General features: G+C 39.9%; 1 long non-coding RNA gene across 3 annotated transcripts in view; it reads right to left on the reverse strand.

Moving 5' to 3' along the window:
* Positions 1–1,871: 1,871 nt before the first annotated feature.
* The window catches only part of LOC116820618 (uncharacterized), a 62,621-nt gene continuing 37,165 nt past the window's right edge, over positions 1,872–27,327 (reverse strand). For all 3 annotated transcript variants that reach the window (XR_012655280.1, XR_012655278.1, XR_012655279.1), the window contains exons 2-3: positions 11,121–11,318; positions 1,872–1,968 (exon numbers count right to left, since the gene is read on the reverse strand). This is a non-coding gene — a long non-coding RNA (uncharacterized LOC116820618). The remainder of the gene's footprint in view (positions 1,969–11,120; positions 11,319–27,327) is intronic.

Consider the following 27,327-nt stretch of genomic DNA (forward strand, 5'->3'; position numbering starts at 1 on the left):
TTAGAAGGTCTCTTTCTATAAGTCTATAATATATAACTAAACTATTGTATGTAAAGTAAATAAGGTTTTTAAAATGTTTAAGAAGCTTCATTTAAAATTAAATTAAAATGCAGAGCCTCCTGGACTGGTGGCCAGGACCCGGGCAATCTGAGTACCACTGAAAATCAGCTTGTGTGCTGCCTTCGGCATGCATGCCATAGGTTGCCTACCCCTGGTGTAGAATCTGACTTCACACAACATCAACGTTAGCAGCTTAGCTCCCATGCAAGAAACGTTATTACTAAGCATAATGAAAGGTGCAGGAAAAAAAACAACTCAATTTCATTTTCAGATCCCAGACTGAGTTTGCAGATCATAGTAGGAGGGGGAGAAAAAAAAATCTATTCAACTTGTAAACTGAGCAAAATGAATGGTGTAGTAAACTGAAAAAATAAAGATTAAACCTAAAAATCATTTTTATGACTTCCAGACCATCTTAGCACAAGTGCAATACTTGCAGGAGTTTAGAAAGCTCTAATCTCTCAAACTTTTCAGACAATGGTCAAAGTAAACACCCAAATACTCTGTGACCATATTAGAACTGCTTGAATTAATTAATCATTACAAATAATATTCATTGCTAATTTAGCCTCATTGGGCATTAGCTAATAGTTTGTAAATGAATCTCAATTTCTGCTAATTATTTTCGTTATTCAGAACTACACACCAAATGATTTTCAGTCTGTGAGTTTTCTGAGCTGTTCACTTTACCTGCTTGCTACCTGTTATTTGTGTTGTCATAGACATCACATGGTAGTTCACCTTTCAAACTGGATAGCCAAAACTTGTAAAAATGCAACAAGAGAACAACAAAATAATACACGCTAACGTTTGGAATTCTTGACTACAGCCATGAATATCCAAATTCACGCAAATAGGATGAAATTCACCCTGGTGCAATGGGCCAGGACTTGGTGCATTAACTACTTACCTCCTATTTTGAAGAGTTAAATGATGCATACGCCTTCAGCTGGTGCTCTGCACAGGGGTCAATTTTTTCCTTTGGTGTAAAATGAGAGCAAATGAAACTGTAGCCCCCACAACTGAAACCATAAATCAGGATTTTCACTACATGACCAGCTATAGTTCATCTACTGAAAATATATGAAGACTGACCACATCTTCATCTCATCAACAAAAAGTAACTAGGTCCTGGAAGGCAGGAGGGTCACCACTGAAACCTCAGCATTTCCCAACAGGCATCACACAGTGATATCTCAGATACTTAATAGTTCTCATGAGTTGTGTGTTACCAATTATTGACTGTTTAATGGCCACCATTGTGCTCGAGTCTAAAATTAACAACTTCTAAATAGTGAAAAAATCTATACAAAAAAATCTATAAAGTGTTTTTAAAATGATACACATCAGGAAGCTTGATAAGTATATGGAGGGGATGTTATGATGGGATAGTTTAATTTGGGCAATTGATTTTGGATTATCGGCAGATAAGTCTGCTCAATGGTCTGTGAGGGGATGTTGGATGGGATGGGAACTGAGTTACTGCAGAGAATTCTTTCTTGGGNACACCATTCAGCTGGAATGACCTGCATAACTCACTCATGGCTTTATCACTCAAGAGCAATATGCCTAAGTATTTCATGTTGGTGAATGTCACCACAGTATCTTAGTGCTGCCATAGCATCTGAGCACCAATTTCAAATTCACGCTGATAAAATCTTTTGCCATGTTATACCATACTATATTTATATATATCCACACATACCATAATATTCTATACATGCACATATTTTATATATATTGATTTTCTTAATGGATTTCTGTACATTAATTCTCTTTTAGCATGAATTTTCTATATCTACTTACCACTCTAGAGTGAATTTCTTTGGCATACAAAGGGAATAAGAATTCTGACTCTCCTTCCAGTCGCAGTCCTTCTTTTGTAACATGTAAATGTCCCATCCCAGTCTGTGGAGAAAATGAAAGAGTAATATGTGCTTTATTCTTATTGTAATTTTTATTCCCTTTTCATTTGTTAAGCTGGATCATTATATAATTATATATTTTTTTCTGCCTATGCTATTAATGAAGATAACTGCACTATAGGACTTAACAGTTTGGTTACCACTTCAAAATTCTTCACTGACTTCCAGACAATTCTTCCTAGGACATGAGATATTTTTATAACCAGACATCCCAATACCTTTTATTAATAATGTGTTTTGAGGAAAAAAGAAAAAATGTGAAGCAGGAAAGAAAGTTGTTAGTGTAATTGATTTTTTGGATCTTGATCTACTTCATCAGGAAGAACAGGAAGATGCCTGTGTAGGAAGAAAAAAATCAACGAAATTCAAAAGTGAACATGTATTGCCCATGTTTACACATCTTTTGTGCTTACTTTCCAAGAACATGTGAACAAGTTATTTTTGCATATACTAAATACTCACGTAGAACAAAACTTTAAGAGCCTATGCTTGAACTAGGGGTATCTTGCATAGTTATAATACATATACACTTCATCAACATGTGTTCAAAATCTGCTACATACAGTATCACTCCTTCGTTTGTACACTGTCTGAGGGAATGTACGGAGGATACAATCACTTTTTCATCTGTTTTACTACCTGACCATTTCAAATAGCTCCAGGAGTTGATAATCCATTTGGCACAGGGTCTGGACCTGAAAACTTCAACTTTTAAGGAAAAGACACCACAGAATTTCAACATCATTGAGTCCAAAGAAGGAGTAGGGGAGTGACAGAGAGAGAGACAGAGACAGACAGATAGAGACTTCTCATTAATGATGGCCTACTGGTTCTAGCTAAGCACTTCTGCTTCGTTCCACCCTGAATCCCAGAATCAAATAAGGTAGATCATTTTTATCAGGTACCACCATGGAGATGCCAGTATTTCCTAACCCATCTTACTCCTGGCTTATTGATGATGACAGCAGCCAATGAAATTGAGTAGTTCCAGAGCAGGTTAGACCTTCCTATTGAATAGGGACATCAAAAAATAGACCTTAAGTGAAAGAAAGCCTTCTTGGGTATCTTAGGGATAAATATTCCTTCTAATCAGTTAATAGATTCATCGTTTCTATGGCCAAAGAGGACTATTATGATCATCTAGTATGACCTCCTGCGTAACACAGGCCATAGAACTTCACCAAAATAAATCCTAGAGCATATCTTTCAGAAAAACATCCAATCTTGATTTAAAAACTGTCAGTGATAGAGAATCCGTCTTGACCCTTGGTAAATTGTTCCAATGGTTAATTACTCTCACCATCAAAAATTCACATCTTATTTCCAGTCTGAATTTGTCTAGTTTCAACTTCCAGCCATGAGATCTTGTTATACCTTTCTCTGTTAGATATGAAGAGCACATATTAAATATTTGTTCCCATGTAGATACTTCTAGACTGAATGCAAGTTACCCCTTATAACCTCTCTTTGTTAACTAAATAGATTGAGTTCTTGGAGTCTATCACTGTAAAGGCATGTTTTCTAACCCTTTAATCATTCCTTGTTTGGCTCTCACTGAACCTGCTCCAAGTTATCAATATCTTTCTTGAACTGTGGGCACCAGAAATGGACATAGGATTCTAGAAGCAGTCAGACCACTGCCAAATACAGAGATAAATAAGCCTTCTACTTCTACTGGATTCTCCTGTCCCCTTTATGTATCACAGGATCACATTAGCTCTTTTGGCCACACGGTGTTACTCTGGGAGCTCAAAGTTAGCTGATTATCCACCACGACCCTCAAATCTTTTTCAGAGTCACTGCTTCCCAGGATGTTTTCCTGAGGTGCAGCAAAAACAAACACACACACACACTACCACCAAAGCTAGTGACTAAGGGGCATATAGTGGCCAAGCACATCCTTCAGGAACTTAGGATGCTTCGGGTGGTATCAGCTTCTTCCCTTAGATTGTGCTCCTTGCTAACAATGTTAGGCATTTTGGTTAAGTGTCAGACCCAAATAGAAGATCCTCTGTTTGAGGGAGAGGGTCTTATCACCCTCAAGATGGATAAGATTCTTGAGGAAGTGGAGATTCTTAAACTATTGTTGATCTCTGGGACTCCTTCAACCAGATCAGACAAGGGAGGCCTCCCGTGACCTCTTCCTTTCAGAATCACAGACTTAACCTCAGTTGTACAGCTTCAATTTCAGAAGAGGTAGCCATAACACCAGAAGAAGAAAGGCACTGGAAAACATCTTAGATCAGTTTCATCTTCTGCCACTCATTTGACTTCTTTAGCAGCAAGACCAAAAATCCGACATGTTACCTGACAAGCTAGCACCAGTTTTACCTTCTGCTTTCCTCTCATTCCTCCTCCTTTCGGAAATCATTCTGACAGTTTCTTTGACGCTTTGGGTAGAATTACTATGGAGTCTAGCTACAAGAGAGCATCCAGTTTGTCACTTCAGTTTCAATCTGTAGCCTTTCTGGCCTATGGTGTTTTATTATTATAACATTAAGATAGGAAAGCCATTCATTTTTACATTTAATTTCTAGTATTTATTTTTATTTTACTTGATTTTAAATGTGAGAGCTAAGCATTTTGATAAACAGATTGAAAGCATATCTAGCTTCATTGTATTTTTGTATGTACCTTTATTTCTTCTGCTGAAAAGCAGTTTTGTAAGTTCTTAGAATAATGCCCATCTTGAATAAAAACTAATATCCTTATGTCTCAACTGTACAGTAGGATTTTCTCTAGCATTGTAAGACCTTGTAAAAACTATGCTAAATCAGGGCAAAAGGCTTTTTCTACCATGGTAACAGTAGGTTCTATACTGAAAAAATAAATCTAAAAAAAAAGTTAAAAAGGTATAGATAAGAAAACCGGTAAGGATAATTCACTGAATAGCTGTGACAGGCAAACAACTCAAATGAAACTGGTTCCCCTTCAGCAGAAAAATTAAGAAAATCAGTGGCAAGGCATTTATTATTAGAAAGCCAGGGGAAAGGGTTTTGTGTGCGCTACCCCATCCCAAATATCGACAGTCTGCATATAATATAATTACTGAAAAAAATTGACAATGAAGCTAATTACAGTGTAGTCAAAATGTAGCAGAATGACCAGCCAGGGAGCCTCTTTTCTTACACATTTGTATCTTGCTTTTAAGTCAAATCCATGGAAAGGCTAAAGCAAGTTTAGACTGAGACATCTATTGTTATGTCCCAAAGGTACCTTAGTTAATGACTTTATAGATCAAGCAATTTGTGCAGTATTTCTTGTTGCGATTACTATTTTAGGAACTTGCTTGGCAAATAAAAGTGGACTGTTTCATTGAGATAATAGACCTGTGGGTAGAGTCTGTTAATAAGCAATCAGCAAAAACAGGATTGGTAATGAATCTGATGAGAGCTTGTGTTTGACTCACAATATCTATTATAGAGCTAAGTATGTGCATGGTGTATTAACATTGCTGATGCCTCATCTCAGTTTCTGTTGCAAGAATTCTATTTCCTGGCATCAGACAGACAAGTTTATCTGATTCTTGTTCTTAAGAGACAACAGAATCTTGTCAGTTGAAAATATTGACCATGTTAGAGTACTGAGCAGCACCAGGTACTCCTGAAGGTGAGAGGTTTATTTGACATCTACTGGTTTGGAAACTAATCTTACCCTAGCCATAAAATGGTTACACATGACATAAATTGCACTCACCGGGGCTTGGTTAGAATGAATATTATTAATATTATATGCTCTAGAAAACTAAAAGGCTAGTTTGAATGCCACGGTTCTGTAAGTTAGCGGCTACGGAGAGCTAGTCCAGGCATGGAGACTCAGTGAAAGATTCACTTTTGCCAGATTTTTCAATCTGCTGAGGTTTGCTTATCTTAAATGAGAATAATATTTAAGATGCAGATGTATAAGATATACTTAGGTCCTGTCATATTCAATTCATAAACAGGAGGGAGGGATTTATTAAAAAAAACAGCTACAACTATAGTTAAAAAACTTGGCTTCCAACACAGTTTGAGTTTCAGCTTTGTTTTCCTGGTTCAAAAAGGACCACATATTATCTGGAGCTCTATATACCACATAGGATACATTTACACTTGAGCCAGATGTTATTTTCAGCTTGGGTAGATGTATGTGCACTAGCTTTGATCAAGCTACCATGCCAAAAATATAACTGTAACAATGGCGGCACAGACGGTATGATGGGCTAGTCATCTGAGTGCATACCTCAGGTCTCAGGCAGAACTTGTACCTGGGGCAGCTAGCCCATCCCATTACTTCTGTCACTGCAGCTACACTTCTATTTTTAGCACGCTAGCTCCATCTTGAGTATACATGTACCCAGAGACACATCTAATGGCTGGATAATACAATGCAAGTAAAAATATCATTATATGTGACAGATTTTACTTGATTGATCTAATTAACCAATACAGCATACAGTCCACTTGTTCAGGAGCTGGATTTTTTAAAGGGTTGGATAATTTTATTTCCATTAACATTTGCAACTATGCAAACTAAAATAAAAACAAAGATAATTAAATCTCATGCTTTAGGGTATAAGATAATTGCCTGCAAGAGTTATTGTCAAAAAGGATTTTCCTGTGAACAATACCACACAGTGGGCTCTTTCATGATCCCCTCTGAGGGAAAAACAGTTACCTACCTTTTATAACTGTTGTTCTTTGAGATGTGTTGCTCATGTCCATTCCAAGCAGGTGTGTGTGCACCACGTGCACAGTTTATGGAAGATTTCCCCCTTAGCAATATCCATTGGGTTGTTCAGCGCCCCCTGGAGTCAAGCCATCATGCCACTGCATATATAGCCTTGCCGACCTGCCACATCTTCAGTTCCTTCTTGCTGACTGGCACCAACAGACGGGTACGCAGGTGAGCCTTGGAATGGACATTTCAAAGAACAACTGTTATGAAAAGGTAGGTAACCGTTTTTTCTTCTTTGAGTGCTTACTCATGTCGATTCCAAGTAAGTGACTCCCAAGCATTTCCTAGGAGTGGAGTGGGAGTTCATTCGTGGATTGTAACACCACTCTGCCAAATGCAGGATCATCCCTGGCCTGTTGTGTTATAGCACAGTGTGAGATGAAAGTGTGGACTAATGAACATGTTGTGGTCCTGCAGATCTCCTGTACGGGAATCTGCGCCAGGAATGCTGCTGAGGACGCTTGTTCCCTTGTGGAGGGCACTGTCAGTGCAGGGGCTGGCATCTTTGCCAAGGTATAGCATATATGAATGCAGGAGGTGATGCATGAAGAAATTCTTTGAGAAGACACCAGGAGACCCTTCATCCTATCTGCTACTGCGACAAACATCTGGTTCAATTTCCAAAGTGGCTTCATCTGTTTGATATAAAAAGCCAATGCCCACCAAATGTCCATTTGTTACCATGGCCCTTTTGTGGTTAGGTATCACATTTGTTATTTCTGTCCTAACTGGTTATTTCAGTTCTTTCCAAGTTCCAAATTGTGGTATACCTGTTAAGTTTAAAAGGTTATGAACGCCAACCTGCTTTAACGCATCCTCTACATTAAAGGTCGCAGCCATACATGGACTTTATGCTTTAGCTCATCACCATCTGTCTTAGGGTTGCCAACTTTCTAATCTCACAAAACTGAACATCCCAGCTCTGTCCCTTCCCCAAGGCCGTGCCCCCTGCTCAACCCCCTCCCTGAGGTCCTGCCCCCTGCTCACTACATTCCCTCTCCCTCGGTGGCTCACTCTCCCCCACTCTCACTTACTTTCACTGGGTTGGGGCAGGGGGCTGGGATGTGGGAGGGGGTGAAGGCTCTAACTGGGGGTGTGGGCTCTGGGGTGGGGACAGAAATGAGGGGTTCAGGGTGTGGGAGGGGTTTTCCAGGCTGGGCAGGGGGCTGGGGTTCAGGAGGAGGTGAGGGCTCCAGCCAGGGGTGTAGGCTCTGGGGTGGGGCTGTGGATGAGGGGTTCAGGGTGTGGGAGGGGGCTCTAGGCTGGGGCAGGGGATTGGGGGTGGGCGGAGTGAGGGCTCCATCTGGGGGTGAAGGCTCTGGGGTGGGGCCAGGAATGAAAGGTTTGGGGTGCAGGAGGAGGCTCCAGACTGGGATAGACTTTGGTACCAAAGACTTTGGACCCTGAAGAGGATTCTTCATCTGGAGACCATGGCAGTGCAGTACCTGCTTCAGCCACTGGGCAATGCTGAAAGACCCCGAGGACCGGTGTCAGGACAGTGACTGGTGCATCAGTACCATGGAGGGCTTGCCTCTGGACAGTGCCATGGTGGTTGGTACCAGGAAGGAGTTTGCCGGACCTTGTTCCCTTCTGTCTCTGGTTGCCTTGGCTAGAGGGGGTCCTTGAGGGGTCAATGGGATTGGGAGGGACAGCAGTTCTTTCATCATCTGAATGGCCTCTGGGATCAAAGGGTGAACAAACACTTGGCCCAAAGGCTGCTCCAGGCAGTTGGTGGCGGGTCCCATTCTGGACTTGGCGCTCTGGGAAGAGTCTGCAGCACCATCAGTGGCTCAGGGGAAGATGAATGGCCCAATGCGTGTCTCACACTACATCAGTCTGTCTCCACCTTTCGCTCTTCGGCACTGGGGCCAAAACACTCAGCCCTAATTCAGAGCAGTTCAGCTCCTAGACTGGTCTGCGGGCTGCCTCCATGAGAATGGCCGTCAGCCAAATGTCCCTGCCCTTTCTGGTATGAGGTTTGAAGTTCCTGCAGATCTGGCACTTCTCTTTGACGTGAGATTCCCCCAGACACTTTGGACAGCTAGCGTGTGTGTCACTTACTGGTATCAGCTTACCACAAGAGGTACATGGCTTAAAGCCCAGGAACCGAGGCATGCCTTAACGAGAGGAACAATTATTAACACTACTATATACACTAACTCTAACTAAGAACTATATACATTAACTATGATAACTATACAGAATATTAACACAGAAAGTTCAACCATTGGGAAAGAAACCTTGCCACAGCAAGAGGGGTCATTACAGCAACCATCAAAGGCAGTAAGAAGGAACTGAGAGGGTGTGGGCTAGCAGGGCCCCTTATACTGGCGCATACATGCATGGCTCCAGGGAGCACTAGAGCTGGCCCTATGGATACCACTGAGGGAAAAATCTCCAGCAACTGTGCATGCGGTGCACCCACCCCTAGCATGCAGTGGACATGAGCAAGCATTTGAAGAAGAACTTGCAGTTTAGCTGGCTCATTTTGGGGGAAGATGAAACTGCATATGGAGCAGCACACCCCAATCCTTTAGCAGTGAATTGCAAAAAGATCTCCAGCGTTTAATAAAGAGGGTTTGAAAAAAAGGAATACAACAGGAGCAGCGGAAGTACCCTAAAAGTGAGGGGGCCAGAGGCACCCAGAACGTGGCCCTGCCCCCGCACTGCCTCTTCTCCCAAAGTCCCCACCCTCATGCCACACATTCTACCTGAGATTCTGCTCTTGCACCGCCCCTTCTTCCCACTCCCTGACCCTTACACTGCCCCTTCTCCCTGCACCACCTTTTCCCTCCAAGACCCTGCCCCCACTTGCTCCTCTCTGCCCCCTCCTCTGTTGCTCACCCTTACAGCCCATAAAAAGTGTGGGGAGGAGCCAGGGCCCGCTGGCACCCCTGTTCTGGTGCCCCTGGAATGCAGTAATAGGTAGGTAGCTAGGCATGGACATAGCTGGGCCACTGCTTAGCTGGACATTTCAGGTACACAAGTCCAGCAATATAGAACTGGAGAGAACCCTTTCAGTTCCATCCTGAGGCATTTGCGGCTTTCCTTGTGGATAAGCAGGAAGAGACCAGGGTTCCTGCAGAGAGAATTCCTGAAAGGGGAGGGAGTTTTTGCCAAGTTTTTTGTTCCATGACCCCTAGGAAAGGAGCCACTTATTGGCCACACAGGGGAGCCACACCAGGGAGCCAAGACCCGGGAAAATAAGTGGAGAAGGGGTGACCTTTACTGTGAACTTGAGCCACATGCACAAAATGTTAGCCACTTACATTCACTGTGATTCATGATGGGCAGTCACCAAAGTGCACATCTTCCAAATGTATTGCATAATAGTTAAAAAAATTAAACATGATCTAAGACCTTCTGTACCTGTAGTATACATGAAAAAAAACTGTGCTGAAAAGAATTTATTTGGGGGAAGAAGCTTGACAGGAATCCAATCATAATAACTATGCTGAGTAAGAGGCACTTAAAATTCACCTGCTTATAGTAAAAGGAAGAAGAGTATAGACATAGCTTCATGAAGATAAAATGCCCCATCATTTAGTGACTAGCATAATAAAGATAGATGATAGAAATGTTAACATAATACTCTTTACAGAATGGCAGGGGCAGAGCAGTAGGAATTTACTGTTATTGTTTTCCTTGTAATAAGTCTATTCAAATCAACTGTGCATCACAGACTGCATGGTAGGATCAAATTAACGTAGTTTTGATATTCACTGAAGCATTTTATTGTATTCTGACTCAAGTTTCCTCTTGCAGACTTAACCTAAGTTACACTCTAAATTACTATTTAAAAATTACATGATAATAATATACATATTGTAGTGAAAAGTTATTACATTTCTTCTTGAGCAATGTAGTTGCTTAACCTAAAGCATAAAATACTTTCAAATACTTTGAGCTTTAATTTATTAATTTGATAAATCAATTTCTAAATCTTAAATAGCGGGGAAATAGGTGATTAAAAAATCAGAGTTTGAGTGTAGACAGGAAAAGAAGCTGAATTAGTGAGAACAACATTTGAATTCTAAAGAATTCTGGGGGTATAAATGAAACTAGAGAAATCACACTTTGTAAATGGCAGAAAAAACACACCGTGAGGCAAGAACAAATAAAATCTCTTACAGAACTGTTTGAATTAACTGCAAATGTAAGGTCATCAACATAAACATCATTTAAAAATCACTTAAAAATGACAATCATATAGGGATGAATGTTTTAAAAGATGACTATACTGTATGTATTTCCAACAGAAAGAGAAATTCTAATTACTGAGGTAAGAAAAAGACAAGGTTATTACATAAGAAGAAACTGGCATACACATGGAATAGGTGAGATCATTAGGCAAACAAAGGAGGAGAATATGATTAGTAAAGACTAGAAAGAGAATGGAAAATTAAAGAGGCCACTTACTGGAGAAAACCACATCACTTTAAGAATCCAAATTGTCAAAGCAAAATTCACAACTAGGACGATAAGCAGGAGGAGGACAAACAGGTAGAGGCAACGCTTTCTCCAGCCATAAATACCAATGTTGTAGACATATTGGTTCTCCGGCCTCTCTAGGCTGGTGCCTTGTGTTGTGGTGGTGTATTGTTCACGTACCATTTGCTACAGAAAGGGGGGAAAAGAGTTTTGTTAACTATGTAAATTAATTTCTTTAAAAAAATTCTGTAAGAGAAAAACAAAATCAAATGTCTATCACTTTCAGTGATATCATTATTAGGCTCCAATTTGCTGCATGATAACATAGAATAGAAACATTTTTGCTTCTTTTTCATAATATTTGAACAAAAAAATCCCACCTGAAAATATTACACTATTCATGTCATAATCTGCAACTCACATAGCAATAATTGTATTGTATAATGATATTGTAAACTATGCTCAAGATACTGTCAAGATAAAACATAAAATTTAGGATTTTTTAAAATTCCAAGAGGTACTATATATTCTTTTCTGTTTTAAATACCAATTCTATCACAACATACATTCCAATACTTTCTATATGCAGTAACTATTACAACTAGCTTGTTGCAATACTAAACTGTGTATCACCAGAATGCCAAAGTTTGTTAGGTTTCATGACCTGTATATGAAGAAGGAAAGGAGGTTTTAAAACTACAAAGGTAAAACATGCTTGCTCAACCCTTTATCACAATAAATATTTAAAGATGTTCTAGTAATAGAAACATATAGTAGTAAACAAGGTTAAACATCTTCAGTCACACTACATCATAGTTTTCAAAGTAGCACTTACTAAAACGTAAAGGCAATTAATTACTTACCAAAATACTTAAAACATGAAGACTGTCACTACTTTACACCTTGAAAGTATGGAAAGTTTACATTTGAGCCAAGAGAATAAAAACTCAACAGCTGAAGCTGTTTATCAAAAACCAACAATGGGTAATATCTGTCTCAGCTCCACTGATATAAAGGGAGGAAAACCCCCAAAACCCTAATGTGCAAAGGTAAACAGATTTTGTAAATGCAAGTATTTCCCATAAACAGGTAAGCCCTCTGGGCTCTTACATAATAAAAGATGTCCATTTTCTCACAGTATTATATTCTCAAATGAGAGTTCCTTCAGATTGGATCCACATGAGGTTTCTTATCAATTTTGAATACTCCTCGGAATTAGATCACTATGGTCAGCACAAAGAATTTAAAAAATGTGATTACATTACATCCTTGCCCAGCTGCTGAATTACTCTAACTCATCAGGGAAGCTCTTTCCAAGTCTTCTGCAGAGCCACGCTCTGTCTGTAACAAGTAAGTGGTTCACAGTTCTGATGCTCTGCTTTAGGAATATCTGTCTTTTGTGATCTGTAGCTTTCTACCAAACCCTGAGTCAAAGAAAATAGTCTAGGTTTATAATTATGTATTATTGTACGCCTAACTTCCTTGCATAATTATAATATTCATCCCATTTCTATATCTCTTCTTTCATATTTAAAAAACCCTATAATTCATAAAACATTGCAAAGGTGTAACAACTTGTGTGTTTGACCACACCCAACCTTTTTTTGCTACAGCGGCAATGCAATAATATTGCCATTGATTTGTTGTTATCAATCAAGCTAACCTCATAATGTTGGCAGACAAATCTTTTTACTTCCTGAAAGTGCTTGAACTGGTATAAAGAAGCTGGTAAAGTATAGGCAGGAGCTGAAGAGAAACTGTGAAATGAAAAAAAAGAGTCCCATTCAATTAGACCGCATGAAGGCAGGCAACTAAATACAGTACACCCTCGCTATAGCACTCTTCATAATAATGAACCTTTGGCTATGATGAACCCAGTCCCTGGATCCCGCCTCAAGTCCCACTGTTTCGGCAGGGGCAGACAGCTCCTACAGCCCCGCTGCTGCGGTGGGTACTGTACTGATAAATGTTGTAAGTTTTTGTATACAAATGCTATAAGTCTAAATACTAAGATGGGTGAATTTGAGTGCCTGGTATGAAATGAGGATATTGATATAATAGGCATCCCAGAAATGTGGTGGAACGATGATAATCAATGGAACATGGTAATACCAAGGTACAAAATATATAGGAATGACAAGAGCAGGTCATGCTGGTGGAGGAGTGGCACTATATGTCAAAGAAAGCATAGAGTCAAATGTAGGAAAAATCTTTAATGAATCAAATTATGCCACAGTTTGAAATTCCATGCTTGAATAATAAGAGTACAGCAGTAGAAATACACTACAAACCACCTGACCAGGATGAGGATGGTGATCGTGATTATGAAATTCTCAGGGAGATTAGAGAAGTTGTAAAAATAGAAAATTCAATCATAATGGGGATTTCAACTATCCCCATATTGACTGGGTACACGTCAGGTCAGGACAGGATACAGAAATGAAATTTCTAGACACTATTAATGATTGCTTCTTGGAGCATCTAGTTCTGCAACCCACAAGGAGAGAGGCAAATCTTGATCTAGTCCTATTTGGAACACAGGATCTGGTCGAAAGGGGAGGGGGGGATAAAATTGAACAGTTTAAAAGGAATATCTTTACTGAACATAATCCTCATCAAAACTGTGTTTATAGAGTGCAGGATACCTGACTTGCAGGGGTCACTATATAATGCCAGTATGCAGAAGTAGATTAGGACTATGACTTCCCAGTCTCATGGAACTCAGGCACATGACAAGGTAAGATGCTTGGACTTCAGAGAGGATATCAGCAGTTTATCAGAACACTACTTATCTACCCACTAAGTAAAGATAACAAGCTGAAATAAGTAACACAGCTACAGTAATTTTCTCCTAGAGGGAGAATAATTCAGGGGAAACAGTGATTCCAGTAAAAAGGGAGGAGAGAAATCTCAAGACCTGATTTGGAGATACATTCAGGTTAAAATCAAGTAGGGAGGGAAAACCCAGACTTGTATGACTAGAAGGATTTTTTTCCTTCTTTTCAACCCCAGCAAGCAATATCAAATATATACTATTGTCCCTAAATTATATGTCACAATAATGTACTTGAAATTTGCATATTTTATAGCATATTATAATTTGCACCGTAAACTAGTGTCATTAGCTAAAAAGCGAGGGCTCCTTGAACTGCAATTTGTGGGAACAAGCACTGAGAAAGTAATATACCATACTGAAGTGTTTGCATACCCATCAGTGCAAATCTGCATAACTATGAGTTCATCATAGCTAACTGCACTGTACATCATAACTGTTACTGCAATAGCTGGAAAGGTAGTCACTCTCAGTGCAAACTGAAATGCTGCATCAGAATCTACTGTACTTAATGGTTGTATATTTGTGAATAAGTACTGTTAAAAATGCTATTTAAAACTTATATCAAGACTTTACTTTTTATCTTTCATATATAATTATTTTTCCTCATTTAAAATATCTTTTCTGATAGGAAAAAAAAATCTTTGTCATCTAATCAGAAACCTGCCTCAGAGTCAAAAGAGACAGCAAAATACTTTTTACCTGATTTTATGAACATTACTTTAGGTTCCTGCATAGTCTTAAAGCCTAACCAAGATTTTCAAAATTGGATATATTTTGGGTACCTCAAGTCTTACATCCCCAACTTGAGATGACATGTACGTGCTTGATTTATAGGAAGTGTTAAGCAGCCCTCTCCCTGAAATTCAAGCTCACCAGTAACTTTGGTAAACCTTGGCCTAGGTTTTCAAGTAATACACAGAGAGAAAGTAGAAGGAGAAAACTATAGATTGTCTTCTCTGTTCACTTATTGCTATAACGGTATGAGAGATGAAAGACCAATGAATTATGATATAGCCATCTTACATCATTAGCCTGTTCACAGGTTAGCAAGACACAATCCTTGATCCATCAAGCAAGAGTTGTCTCAGAAGCACTTTTCTCCTTTAAGGGACTCATTACATTAAAATACCATTTCTAGATTGGAGCCTTAAAGCCAACAAACCATGCTTCATGTTAATAAAAAGTTGGTAATACAAGTTAAGGAGAATGTTTAACCCTAGAGAAAGTGCAATCTTCTTTTCTGAAAACACTCAAGGTAAAGGCAAACCATAGATATGTTGATATGAAATCTAGTGTTCACATTAGGGATAAACTCAAGTGTGAGATGGAGGGCAACCCTACAAAGGAAAAAATGAACATGGGAATAAGAAAATAAGACAAGTATAGCATTCAGCTCCCCAATTCTTCTAGAGCAAGTCACTACAAAAGACGGATAGCAGCTTAAAGGAAATTGCTTCTAGAGTTTCAAAAAAGATGAACTGTTATTACTGGCCAAACCAAAGAGAAATCCAACTGAGCGTTAACAGAATCATAGAAGGGTGTCTAACAAATACACCGGTAGAGGGTGTGAGTCATTTTCCCTTATACTGCACGAAAACTACCAATAGCTGAAATCACTAGGAAACGAATATGAAGGACACTAAGTCCGTTTGTTGCCAATACATACCAGAGGAAATAAGAGAAGACATTAATAGTGCACTCGGTACGCCATGTCATATATGCCTTCCAAATATGTGAATATGTACAGTGTCTGAGGTGAAAGATTCTGGTGACTAGATAGCTGGGCAAAACGAGATGAGAATCTTTACTGCAGCAAATGGACCAACTCAGAGTCAGGAATTTTGAATGGGTGAATCAAACTGATTCCTGTGAGAGGAAATTTGAAACATAGAGGGGCATCTCTAGTAAGTCCCATAATAGACTAATTAGGTCACCATACCAAGCACAATGAGGACACCAGCAAAACAGTAAAATGAGTGGGTCTTACTGAATATGTTGGATATTGGGTAAATTGGGAAAAGCAGTATTCCAGATCCTTCAACCCCAAACAAAATGCTTTAGTGGATAGCACTTTGAGATTAGAGAAAGAAGGTTGGTGAGGTAATATCTTTCATTGGACCAACTTCTGTTGACGAGACAGACAAACTTTTGAGCTTACACAGAGCTCTTCTTCAGGTCTGGGAAATTTACTCAGAGGATCACAGCTAAATAGAAGTTGGAACAGATTGTTTAGCATAAGTGGTTAACAAGTATTTCCAAGGAGCATTCAAGTGAAGAAGCCTGTTAACACCCCTTCCTCCAGTCACAGGGAGGAAAGGGTGGGGGGGAGAAGCAGCTAAGAGAATTCTTAGTGGTTTATAGATTGTTGTAATAAGCCATAAATCCAGTCTCTCTATTCAGTCCATGATTTTTAGAGTCTAGCAAAATTATGAATTTAAGCTCCGCAGGCTTGTCTTTTGAAAGTGTTGTGCAGGTTTCCACTGAAGATGGGGACTAATAAATCAGATATAGAGTGATTATCTCTATGAAAATCAGGGGAGTGTCACTGAGATTAAAGACAAATCAGCGCTGATGGGACACTCGTACGCTGTCTGTGTAGTTAATCCACATTTTTGAGATGTGGTAGCTATGTCGACGGGAGAAACTCTCCCGTTGACATAGCGCTGCCTACTCAGGGAGGGTTAGGTTGGTATAACTCCTCGCTCAGGGATGTCGATTTTTCACATCCCTTAATGATGTAGTTATACCAATATAGCTCTGTAGTGTAGACTCAGGGCTATCATAGAAACTCCTATACTCTGAAAAATGGGAGGTTAATGGCTGATAACTGAGACAGTCTGTTGTGGAATTGCTCTTTCCTTAGAGTTAAGTCCTGAGGGAGAGAAACCACAACCACACCCAGAACATCTCAGGAGGGATTCTCAGAAGAAGAGAGGCTCTGTTGACACATCATCTGTTGACAAACAAATGCCTGATTATTGCTCTGGATTACAATTGCTTGTTCAGAAGTGATTATGGTTTCCAAGGCTAGGAAAATAGCCTGAAGCTTGTTTTTGTTCCTCAGGAGTCCATGTGCCCTGTTGAAATAGTGCTCCCTACTCCAGGAGTCTAATATCCAAACCATGCAAAGGATGTCAGAAGTCAGTGAAATACATATTCACCATGTTGTGAGGCAGATGGGAACATCAGAATAAAAGGGACAGAACCACCAAAGGAAGAGAGAGGACAAAGACTGCCACATTTCCAGAAGGAAAGGTTGCATAGGACACAAATAAAGGGAGATGCAAAGTTCAAGCAGCATGCAAAGTGATCCAAAAGTTGAAGAATGGAATGAACTAAAACAGGAAGAAAACACACGATCTGGAATAATGCTGTAATTAATGCACAGTGATTGTGCTCGAAGCAGGAATAAATACCGGGAAGTCCTACAATCTGTGTTATGAAGGAGGTCAGACTAAACAATCACAATGGTTTTCTGGCCTCAGAAATCTATGAATCTATACATTGCATGGATTTTAAGGCCTGAAGGGACCATTAGATCATCTAGTCTGACTTCTTGTGTAACACAAGCCATAGACTTTCACCCAGTTACTCCTGCATGGAGTCCAGTAACTTGTGTCTAATTAAAGTGTATCTTCCAGAAAGGCATCCAGTCTTGATTTGATCCAGTTTCTCTTTTCTATGACAAATAGCTGAAATCACCATTCTGGATTTCAACATTGTTTTGTTTTAAAAACATACGGGGTGTGAAATATTCTTCTTTCAAAATTGTTACACTAAAACAGAATGATTTGTTACATTCAAATACCATTTACTTCACTTTTGTTTTTCATAAGAAACAAAAAATATTTGTGCATTACATATACATTACCTATATGCCTCTGAAGAATGATTACAATCCAAGAAACAGAAAATAATTCCATTCAAAACACACAAGACCTTTGTTGAAATTTGTAAGATTTCTAAAAAGCTGTCAGCCAACAAAGTCATCCTTATCGAAGAGTAGATATAATATATTTTCACGTAATTACACTAACATTTCCTTTTGCAATATATTGCAATAAGAGAGGATCACAAAAAGCAGACTTTTAATTGAGTTAATTAATTTCAAATATCACTAATTGAGCCAATGCTTCTGAAGAGAAAAACCAAAAGAAACTTTGTAAAGAAGATCTCATCTTTGTTGTTGTAATCACTAACATCTATTTCTCTAAGGAAAAAAAAAATCTTTTATTGAAATCCAGATTCTTTCTGTTCAGATCTGCTTAATAACATTCTAAAATTAAACAGCAGCATAAAGAGTTAAATCAGGACCATCAAATCTTTTTCAACTATGTTTCAGACATTGTGCATCTGTAAGTTTTCACCCTGGGGAAGTAGAGAAAGAACTAACAGGAATTTGAAGGGGATTTCAATGCATGATAGTCTCTGCTGGCAAGAGTTAGGCTAGCTATAACCCTAATAACGCGAGATTTGTAGAAGCGAGGATTGTGTGAGGCGAGTGGGAAAGAACTGTGTGAGAAGTTGTTGCGACCTTGTGTAGATAAACATGGAATGTAGACTAGAGTCTAAATAAGTGAGGAAAAATAAGTTATCAGGATGACCTATGTATAAACAAAATGCAGCTGTTGCTTATTATTGTCTGTGTAGTGTTGCTTATTATTGTTTGTAGTAAGCAATTATTATTGCTGTAATTGTATACTTGTAGAGAGACCTGCCTAGGAGGGGGAAACTCTGTGTCCTAGTGCACTCTCTCCCTCTATGCAATTGCTTGAGAGAATAAAATATCTGACTTTGCTGCACCCAACCAGAGAGTGAGAACTGTATTTTTCTCTGACATTCCCTAATGGTGGTATTCCCCCTTTGCATATCCACCTTGTGCTACAAACAAAACAGATTAATTTTATGATGGTAGGCTGTGATTATACAGTGCAGTCCAACCAACAGCAACCAATATTATAGCATTTTGTTCCAGTTTTCATACCGTCACTCAGATCTCCTCCCTTCTGCTATTCACTAACATCAAAAAATTACAGTAAGACCTAATGAACCTTCTTGAATTATGAATTCTCATCAGCATTATCATGTATCAAACCAGTTTCTCTTGGTAAGCATATGGTATATCATAAAAAAATAAATACATAGTTGGGCCTGTATATGTCGTTATACTTCATAACAATAGAACATTTCAGAGTAGAGAACTGTCTTGGCTTTAGAATGACATATTACATGTGAAAGTTTAAGTAAATATATCTAATTATCTATACATTTTAATGCTGGTCAGTATAGGATTGTAAATTACTTGAAAAAAACTATTGCTATGTGTTTTCTTAACTTGATCTTTCTAGGCTAAGATGCTGGAAGGCTTTTCTTTACATGGAGGTGAAAGATTTCTCTTTGGATTATTGTAAGCTGCAGGTATCTTAGTTGTACAGTGTGATCCAAGCATTAGCTGACAGTTCAAGAAGAGAGAATGACCGAGTTGGGATCAAGGGGGCTTACAGCAAGTTTGTCCTAGAGTCTCTCAGAAGTAGTTACTGTGTCCTAAAGTAGTTGTATTATTCAGTAACAGCTGAATCATTTGCTTACAAAACAAGATAAATACATTATATATAACAAGTACAAGAGGAAATTTAATATCACCCTTTAATATGGCAAAGTTTAAATAGGTAATGCTAATACTCACTGATTTTTTAAAAATAATTTGTAAATTCAATTAAATACTGAAAATTTAAAATAGAATAGCAAATTATATAACCCTGTGTATCCTCTGGAAATTTAAAATAGGACAATATATTTGGTCAGCTGCCAATTCTGTATAAAAAATTATTAATTTATTTTTAGTCTGTGACAGACACATTTCACATCTACAACATGTAACTTTATATTCTTACACCAGGCAATTTAACACAGATATTCATTTTAAAATAATGAACTCTTATTTATTATATTCAAACCCATGTGAACTAAATTAGGGAAGTAACATTGTCTTAGCTTCAAATCAGAAGGTAAAAAAATTGATAAATTAAAATCAGATTTCTAGATACCAAGAAGAAGGCCAATGTTTAACAATGTGCTTCTGTATCTTTAACTACCCACTGGGAAAGAAGTCAATCAACACTACTGGTTAATAATAGTAGGACCAGCTGTTACACAGCTTGAAATTGACAACAGTAAACTAATTTCAGCACTTACTTCCATCTTTCAAAGGGGAGTATATTTTGATTAACTATTAGTATTAGGATTCACCAAAACAGGATTTTCCTTATTTTTACTAGTTAATATTCTAAGGAGTAAAGACAAACAAAGGAGAAGAATAATCCAGTTTGAGACAAGGTTCAAAGCACTACTGCGCAGTGCAGAAAAACAACTCATAAATACATTGTTACAATGTACTGTAGATTGTTTATATAAAAAGGATTCACTTTTGTTTTATCCATTCATTTCCCTTCTCCTAATGTCAGTTCCACAAATTTCTAATATCAACTTTCATATCATAATGCTATTGATCTCTGGGGTCTATTATTATTGTTGTTTCCGATGTACTTGATAAAAAATAAATTTTAGTACTTAAACCTCACACATCACTACAGTTTTCTACAAACAAAAGGTCATTGTCCCTTCTTAGTATGCTTGATATTTCTAATTTAATATTATTTATACATATTTAGTTCTAATAACTGCTACTAGAAATAAAAAAATCATTACCACCATAGCCTAATCTATAAATTATGTATTAATTATCTTAATTACTTAATAATTCCCAGTTATCACTTTGAGGGTTGTTAGGTTCTTGTCCCAAGATCAGGCCCAGTATTATTAAAATTACTATATAGTTGGGAACCCCAATGGGTACGGTTGCAAAATGTACACTGCAGGAACTCTTCTATATTTACAATAATTTATTAATACATTTAGCAAAGCCACAAACACTCCAATTCAGTAAGGTAGATAAAGATAATACAGAAAGTACATCTGAACATCCATACTCACACCATCCCTTGCAGAATAACCTGAAATTTTAGCAATTCTCTTCCTCATCACCATCATCTACCTACTTCACTAGCAGCCATCATTCTGGCAACTCTCAAGGGCTATATCTCTCTCTCCCAAAGCTCACAGGCTGGAATACAACTTTTATAATAAGTTACACCAGGAGTTGGCAACCTCTGGCATGCGGCTTGCCAGGGTAAGCACTCTGGTGGGCCGGGCCAGTTTGTTTATCTGCCGCTTCGGCATGGTTTGGCAGACAGCGGCTCCCACTAGCGGAAAGCCGCAGCCAGCACATCCCTTGGCCCGCGGTGCTTCCCGCCACTCCCATTGGCCTGGGACAGCGAACCACAGCCAGTGGGAGCTGCGGTCCACTGAATCTGCCGATGTGGCAGGTAAGCAAACTGGCCGGGCCCGCCAGGGTGCTTACCCTGGTGAGCCGCATGCCAGAGGTTGGCGACTCCTGTGTTACACTGATGCCACTATGTCAATGTATATTCAGTAGCGATTTCTCACCTCTTACTTATTTGTATTTCCTCACCCTACTATTGTTGAGGTGCCCTTCACCTAGAATATTAATGATCTCAACTTATTATCATATATGTCAATTCATTGCCATGGTACTCTTGTGGCTGGATGTTCTTTCCAAAAGCTGGTGTTATCTCATGTTTCTGTGATTGGCTGATGTCATTATTTAAAATTCCCCCTTACACTATCAGAGGGTAGCCGTGTTAGTCTGGATCTGTAAAAGCAGCAAAGAGTCCTGTGGCACCACAGACATATTGGAGCATGAGCCTTCGTGGGTCAATACCCACTTCGTCGGATGCATGTCTATTTCCTGTTACCCGAAACTTAAGGTTTACCTTTGGACCATTTATCTGTGCCAAACTTCATAGGCCTCAAGTCCTTATTCTGACTTGCTGAAGCTAATGTCTTACAGGATACAGGTTTCTGGGTTCCTTGTATTACTGCTGAATATAATAAAGGCAGAATATAATAAAGGTAAGCTAGCCCTATGGGCTACAATACCTATGCAAAGGGGGCAGAAAGAAAAAAATTCCAATGATGCAGTAGCAATTTTTACAACATATTCTACGTTTAGAATATATATATTTCACTTTGCTTTTTATTCCATGAGATCCTTGTTAAATTTCATTAAAAGCACCTTACGGTTCTCAGTTTCCTTCTCACCCACCCAACTCCCCATTTTAAATGCAAGAAGTTTTTGGGGACAATCACAATCTTTACATCTTGGCAGATTTAATATAAAAATCACCTATTCCGTGCAATTTATGTAGTCCTTTGGCAGGAGCCCCTCACTGCCTACCTTAAAACATGTACTGATAGGTACAGAAATAGCCCCTTACTGCCTTTAGTGGAGAAGGAACTTCGACTGGACAGCAGGTGAATGAGGAAAGTCCAAATGCATGAGTAGCTGGGAGAGGGGTTGCCTTTCTCAACTCTTCCCATTCAGTTCTCTGCTTAGCCACTGGGTGGGTAAAGTGGGATGGGGCCTGCCAATTGGCTTTCAAGCGCAACCCATTCCTATTTGAGCCAAGGCAGAGCTTTGCAAAAGTCTCTTATCTTCAGTTAGCTGTCTTGCCCTTCCTTTCTTTAGTTAGGAGCTGTGCTGCTTATGATACTGCAGATTTAACTGATCACGTGTTTTTAGGGTCAGGAAGGAATTTTTCCTGTTGGGTCAAACTGACATACAGCCTGGTGGGTTATTTCACCTTCCTCTCAGCCTCCTGATAGCATAGCTGGGTTAGAAGCAAAAGAATTTGGAGTTCTTATAAGGCTTTTATGATTACTGACTCATTGCAACTATCAGCCAGTGTTCAGTGTGGAGAAAGGCTACAAAGGTCAACTCCTAGAGGTAACTGAGACCAATGATTGTACATTTAGGCCTTGTGCTCATGGCAGGGAGGCGCTTGAAGTCTCTGAGGACCAGGGCTGGCTCCAGCATTTTTGCCGCCCAAAGCGGAGGGAAAAAAAGCCGCAATTGGCGGCACTTCGGCGGCAGCTCTACCACCACTGCTTTGTGCTTCGGCGGCAATTTCGCAGCGGGCCCTTCCCTCTGAGAGGGACAGAAGGACCTGCTGCCGAATTGCCGCCGAAGAGCCGGACATGTCGCCCCTTTCCGTTGGCTGCCCCAGACACCTGCTTACTGCGCTGGTGCCTGGAGCCTGCCTGCTCAGGACTAACATTCCCTGCACCCAGTCTTGTGGCCTCTGTCACTCCACACATCCTACCCTTATAAAAGAGGGAAGAAATTTCACAACTGAACTGAATCTGTGGTACAGACCAAGGAGAGTCTACCCTGCATTATTGTTTGGTTTGTGGAAAAAGCCCTGTAACCCACACTGCAACCAATTACATGCCTGGTACATGGGAGGTGGGGGGACATAATGCCCCTCCCCAAGGAATAATTAACAAAGTTGCAACCTGCCATTTAAGCCCATCCCATGTGTGTCAATCTTTTGACTGCTTGTCCTGGTTAATGCACTTTAAACACATAACTTAATTATGTGTTTTTCAAATGCTCAGTGCTAGCCTAACTCTTCTTCCATTAAAGCCAATAGGAATGAGTTAGGCTAATGCAGAATGTTTGTGAAAATCCCACCCAAAAGTGAATCATATTTGTGCTTGAGACAAGATGTGAGAAAAGCTATTTTTTCTTAAATAATGAAATTCCATTTCAGATTATACTAAAAGTATCCTTGATCAATTGTATGTTCTTTGACTGCAATCATATTTATTTACAGTCTATGGACTTTTTTTTTAATTGTCTTGTGGTAATCTTTTTGGCTTTGATTGGTTTTTTAACAAAAATATCAGTTAATTTATTTAATTTATATTTGAAATGTAGGTAATTTTGTGTTAAGAATGTAAACTGCATATGCATGTGTGCATGCATACACATGCACATTCCTGTATGTATATCTATGTACCTTGGTTACTTACCTTACAATAACTGTGGTTCTTCAACATGTTATTGCCATTGTGGGTTCCACTGCAGGTGCATGTGAGTCTAACGCACATGAGGGCAGAGATTTGTTTTTTAAAATAGCATGGCCTTGGTAGATGCTCCAGGTGCCCTGTGCCTCCTCGTGCTCCCATATAAGAGCATAAAGGGCAGGGTATTCCCTCCTTCCCTCAGTGCTTGAAATTAAAAGCCTATTTTGCTGAGGATTCCAAAAAGCTGGGATGGACCACAGTTACTGTAAGAAAAATAACTGTTCTCTCTTCTTGGAGTATGTTTCAATGTGGATTCTACTGTAGGTGACTGGCAAATAGTACCTTTTCTAGATGGAGAAAAGAAGAGTATGAGGGATGGTATTACTGCTCTCCTGAACTTGGCATCTTACCTGGCTGCCAGGTCAAGGACATAATGTTTAATAAAAGTCAATAGGTTACTCCACACTGTAGCCTAGCAGATTTCAGAGATGGAAAATTTCCTGAAGTAGGTGGAACACATAGCCTGTGCCCTGGTGCAGGGAGAGGTATGCTAGCCATCTGATAAAACAATGAGTAATAGGCTTAAATTGCAGCAAGGGAGTTTAGGTTGGACTTTACGAAAAACTTCCTAACTGTCAAGGTAGCTAAGCACTGGAATAAATTGCCTAGGGAGGTTGTGAAATCTCCACCATTGGAGGTTTTTAAGAGCCGGTTAGATAAACACCTGTCAGGGATGGTCTAGATAATACTTAGTCTTGCCTTGAGTGAAGGGATTAAATTAAATTAAATACAATAATCCCCAATGACTGAATATCTGCTCTGTGATGGACTTCTGTAGCAACTATTCATGGCTGGTTAACTCATTGCTGCTCAAATAGTCTACTAGAACACTGCTGACCCTGGGAAGTGTACAGCCAATGATGTTATCCTGTGTAGATCACACTACAATCAGAATCTGATGGCTTCCTGGCAGAGAACGGATGATCCAGCATCTCCTTGCTTGTTTACATAGAGCATTGCAAATGTGTTTCCTGTCAGGACTTGCACTGTGGGTTCTGCAGACAAGGCAAGAATGCTATACAGGCTAGCATGATGGCCCTCCACTTCAGGATGTTCATATTTTAGTTTTAGGTCTGAGAACAAGTTCCTCACATCTGCATGTGGTTCAGGTGAGAACCTCAATCTGTCCCTGAAGCATATGTGATAAGTGTCATAATCAGGTAGGGGATAGAGAATGGCATGCCTTTTCATACCTTCACTTGGTGAACATACCAAGCAAGCTCTCACAAGACTTGAAGCAGGGTTGTGCCTCTTTTGTTCATGTGATGTCTGGATAGGTAATATGTGAACCTCAGCCATAGCTGAAATCTGGCAAGCAGCATCATACACACCAGTATGTGGCCTAAGAGTCTCAGACAAGTATGCATCATAGTAACTGGATTTGACTTCAGGCAATTCGCCATTAACTGGAGAGAGTGGAGTCTGTCCTCTGGGAGGTAAGTCAGTCAGGTGTCAGTCCTAACTCTGATAAACTCTATCATCTGTGATGGTATGAGGGATGATTTCTCGTAGTTCTCTGGAAGTCCCAGTTGGGAGAATAGAAAAAGGACATATTGAAAGGCTGTCTCCTTAAATGTGCTGCCACTGCTAGAAGGAATTTGTGAATACTCTCACAATGCTAGAGAAAGTCTGAAGTGCAGTATCCTGCATTGCGGATGGTTGGGTTCACTGTAATTTCTGTAGGCTGGATGGATTGCCATATGGAAGTACATATCCTCAAAGTTGAGAGCTTGGAGAGAGAGAATGATGGAGGCAAGCATTACCATTCTGAACCTGAGATGGAATATGTATTTGCTGAGTCCTCAGGTCTAGGACAAGACAAAGACCCACTTTCTTCCTCAGAATGAGGATATGCTGGAAGAAGAAGAAGCTTTTTCACCTGAAAACTGATGGAACCTGATCTACGGCTCCTAGGTAAAGCAATGAGGACACTTCTATTTGTAACAAACTCTCCTGAGAAGTGTCTCTGAAGAGAGACAGAGAAGGTGGGTAACTGGATGTGGGTAACCATAAGCGGTGATCTCTAGCATTCATCTGTCTGACATCACAACAGACCACACTCAGTGGGGAGAGGTGGCTTCTGAACAGGATCTGATTTGGCTCCACACGTTCCAGTCAAATGTGCTGATGTGTTATAGGAGGGGGGTACATTGCCAAGGTGGAAGAAGACTGTCACCCTTTGATATACTTCACTCTTTTCTTGGGGTAGTACTCAGGTTGCCTGGGATGGTAGGATGGCGTCTGTTGTCTTAACTGGAGTTGAGGACAATACAGCTTGCACTATGAGGCTGCGCTGTAAATCCACAGAGAGCACAGGGGGGCTTTTGAGTCATTTAACAAGCAGAGAACATTGCCTGAACACACTCTAAATAGTTCTGCACTTTCAAAAGGCAAGTCCTCAACTGTGGCTTGTACTTCTCTCAGGATACTCAATACCTGGACTCATAATGCTCTCTAAGGCTGTCTTGGACACCAGTTGGCCTTCTTTATTTTGTCTTTGAGCAACTTCATGTTGTCATACAGGAGCTTTAAGAGGAAGGATGTCACCCTGTCCCAAATTAGAAAGTTATGCTTGGCCAGTACGGCCTGGCAATTAGCCACATGCACTTGCAGAAAGGAAGAGTACAACTGTCAAAAGACTTGGTCATAGGCAGTCAGACCTAGTGGTCAGAGCAGGAGTCAGGGTCAGGAATCAGAACCAATGGTCAGAACTGGAGTCAGAGTCCAAATGCCAGAGCTGAGGGTCAAGACAAAGTCAGAATGAGGAACCAGGGCAGAGGAGCAATACTGTAGTCAGAGTCTGAATGCCACATCAAGGGTCGAGACAGAGTCAGAAGGAGAAATCAGAGCAGAGGGTCAGAACTGGAGTTAGAGAAGCAGGAGCAGGGCTGGTTCATAGGCAGAAATGAGGCTGGGATAGGACTGCAACAAGAATAGGTGCAGGGCAGGGTCTATTCTGGAGCAGGGCTGAAGCAAGGCAGGAGCTTGGAGTGAGGCAAACACAGGGAAGCCGAGAATCTAAGGAGATGTGCATTTGAGCAGCCAGCAACATACTGCTGCTACTAAGTTTAAGAATTAGCCCGCTAGATTTCTCAGCCAATCAGGCATGGTGGTCTGTCACACAGCCTAGTGTTCTTGTTAGGTAGTCAGGAGACTTTGGATATGTCTACACTATGGGATTATTCCGATTTTACATAAACCGGTTTTGTAAAACAGATTGTATAAAGTCGAGTGCAAGCAGCCACACTAAGCACATTAATTCGGCAGTGTGCATCCATGTACCAAGGCTAGTGTCGATTTCCGGAGTGTTGCACTGTGGGTAGCTATCCCGTAGCTATCCCATAGTTCCCG

This window comes from Chelonoidis abingdonii, chromosome 1 (assembly GCF_003597395.2).
Source record: "Chelonoidis abingdonii isolate Lonesome George chromosome 1, CheloAbing_2.0, whole genome shotgun sequence".
NCBI lineage: Eukaryota > Metazoa > Chordata > Testudines > Testudinidae > Chelonoidis > Chelonoidis abingdonii.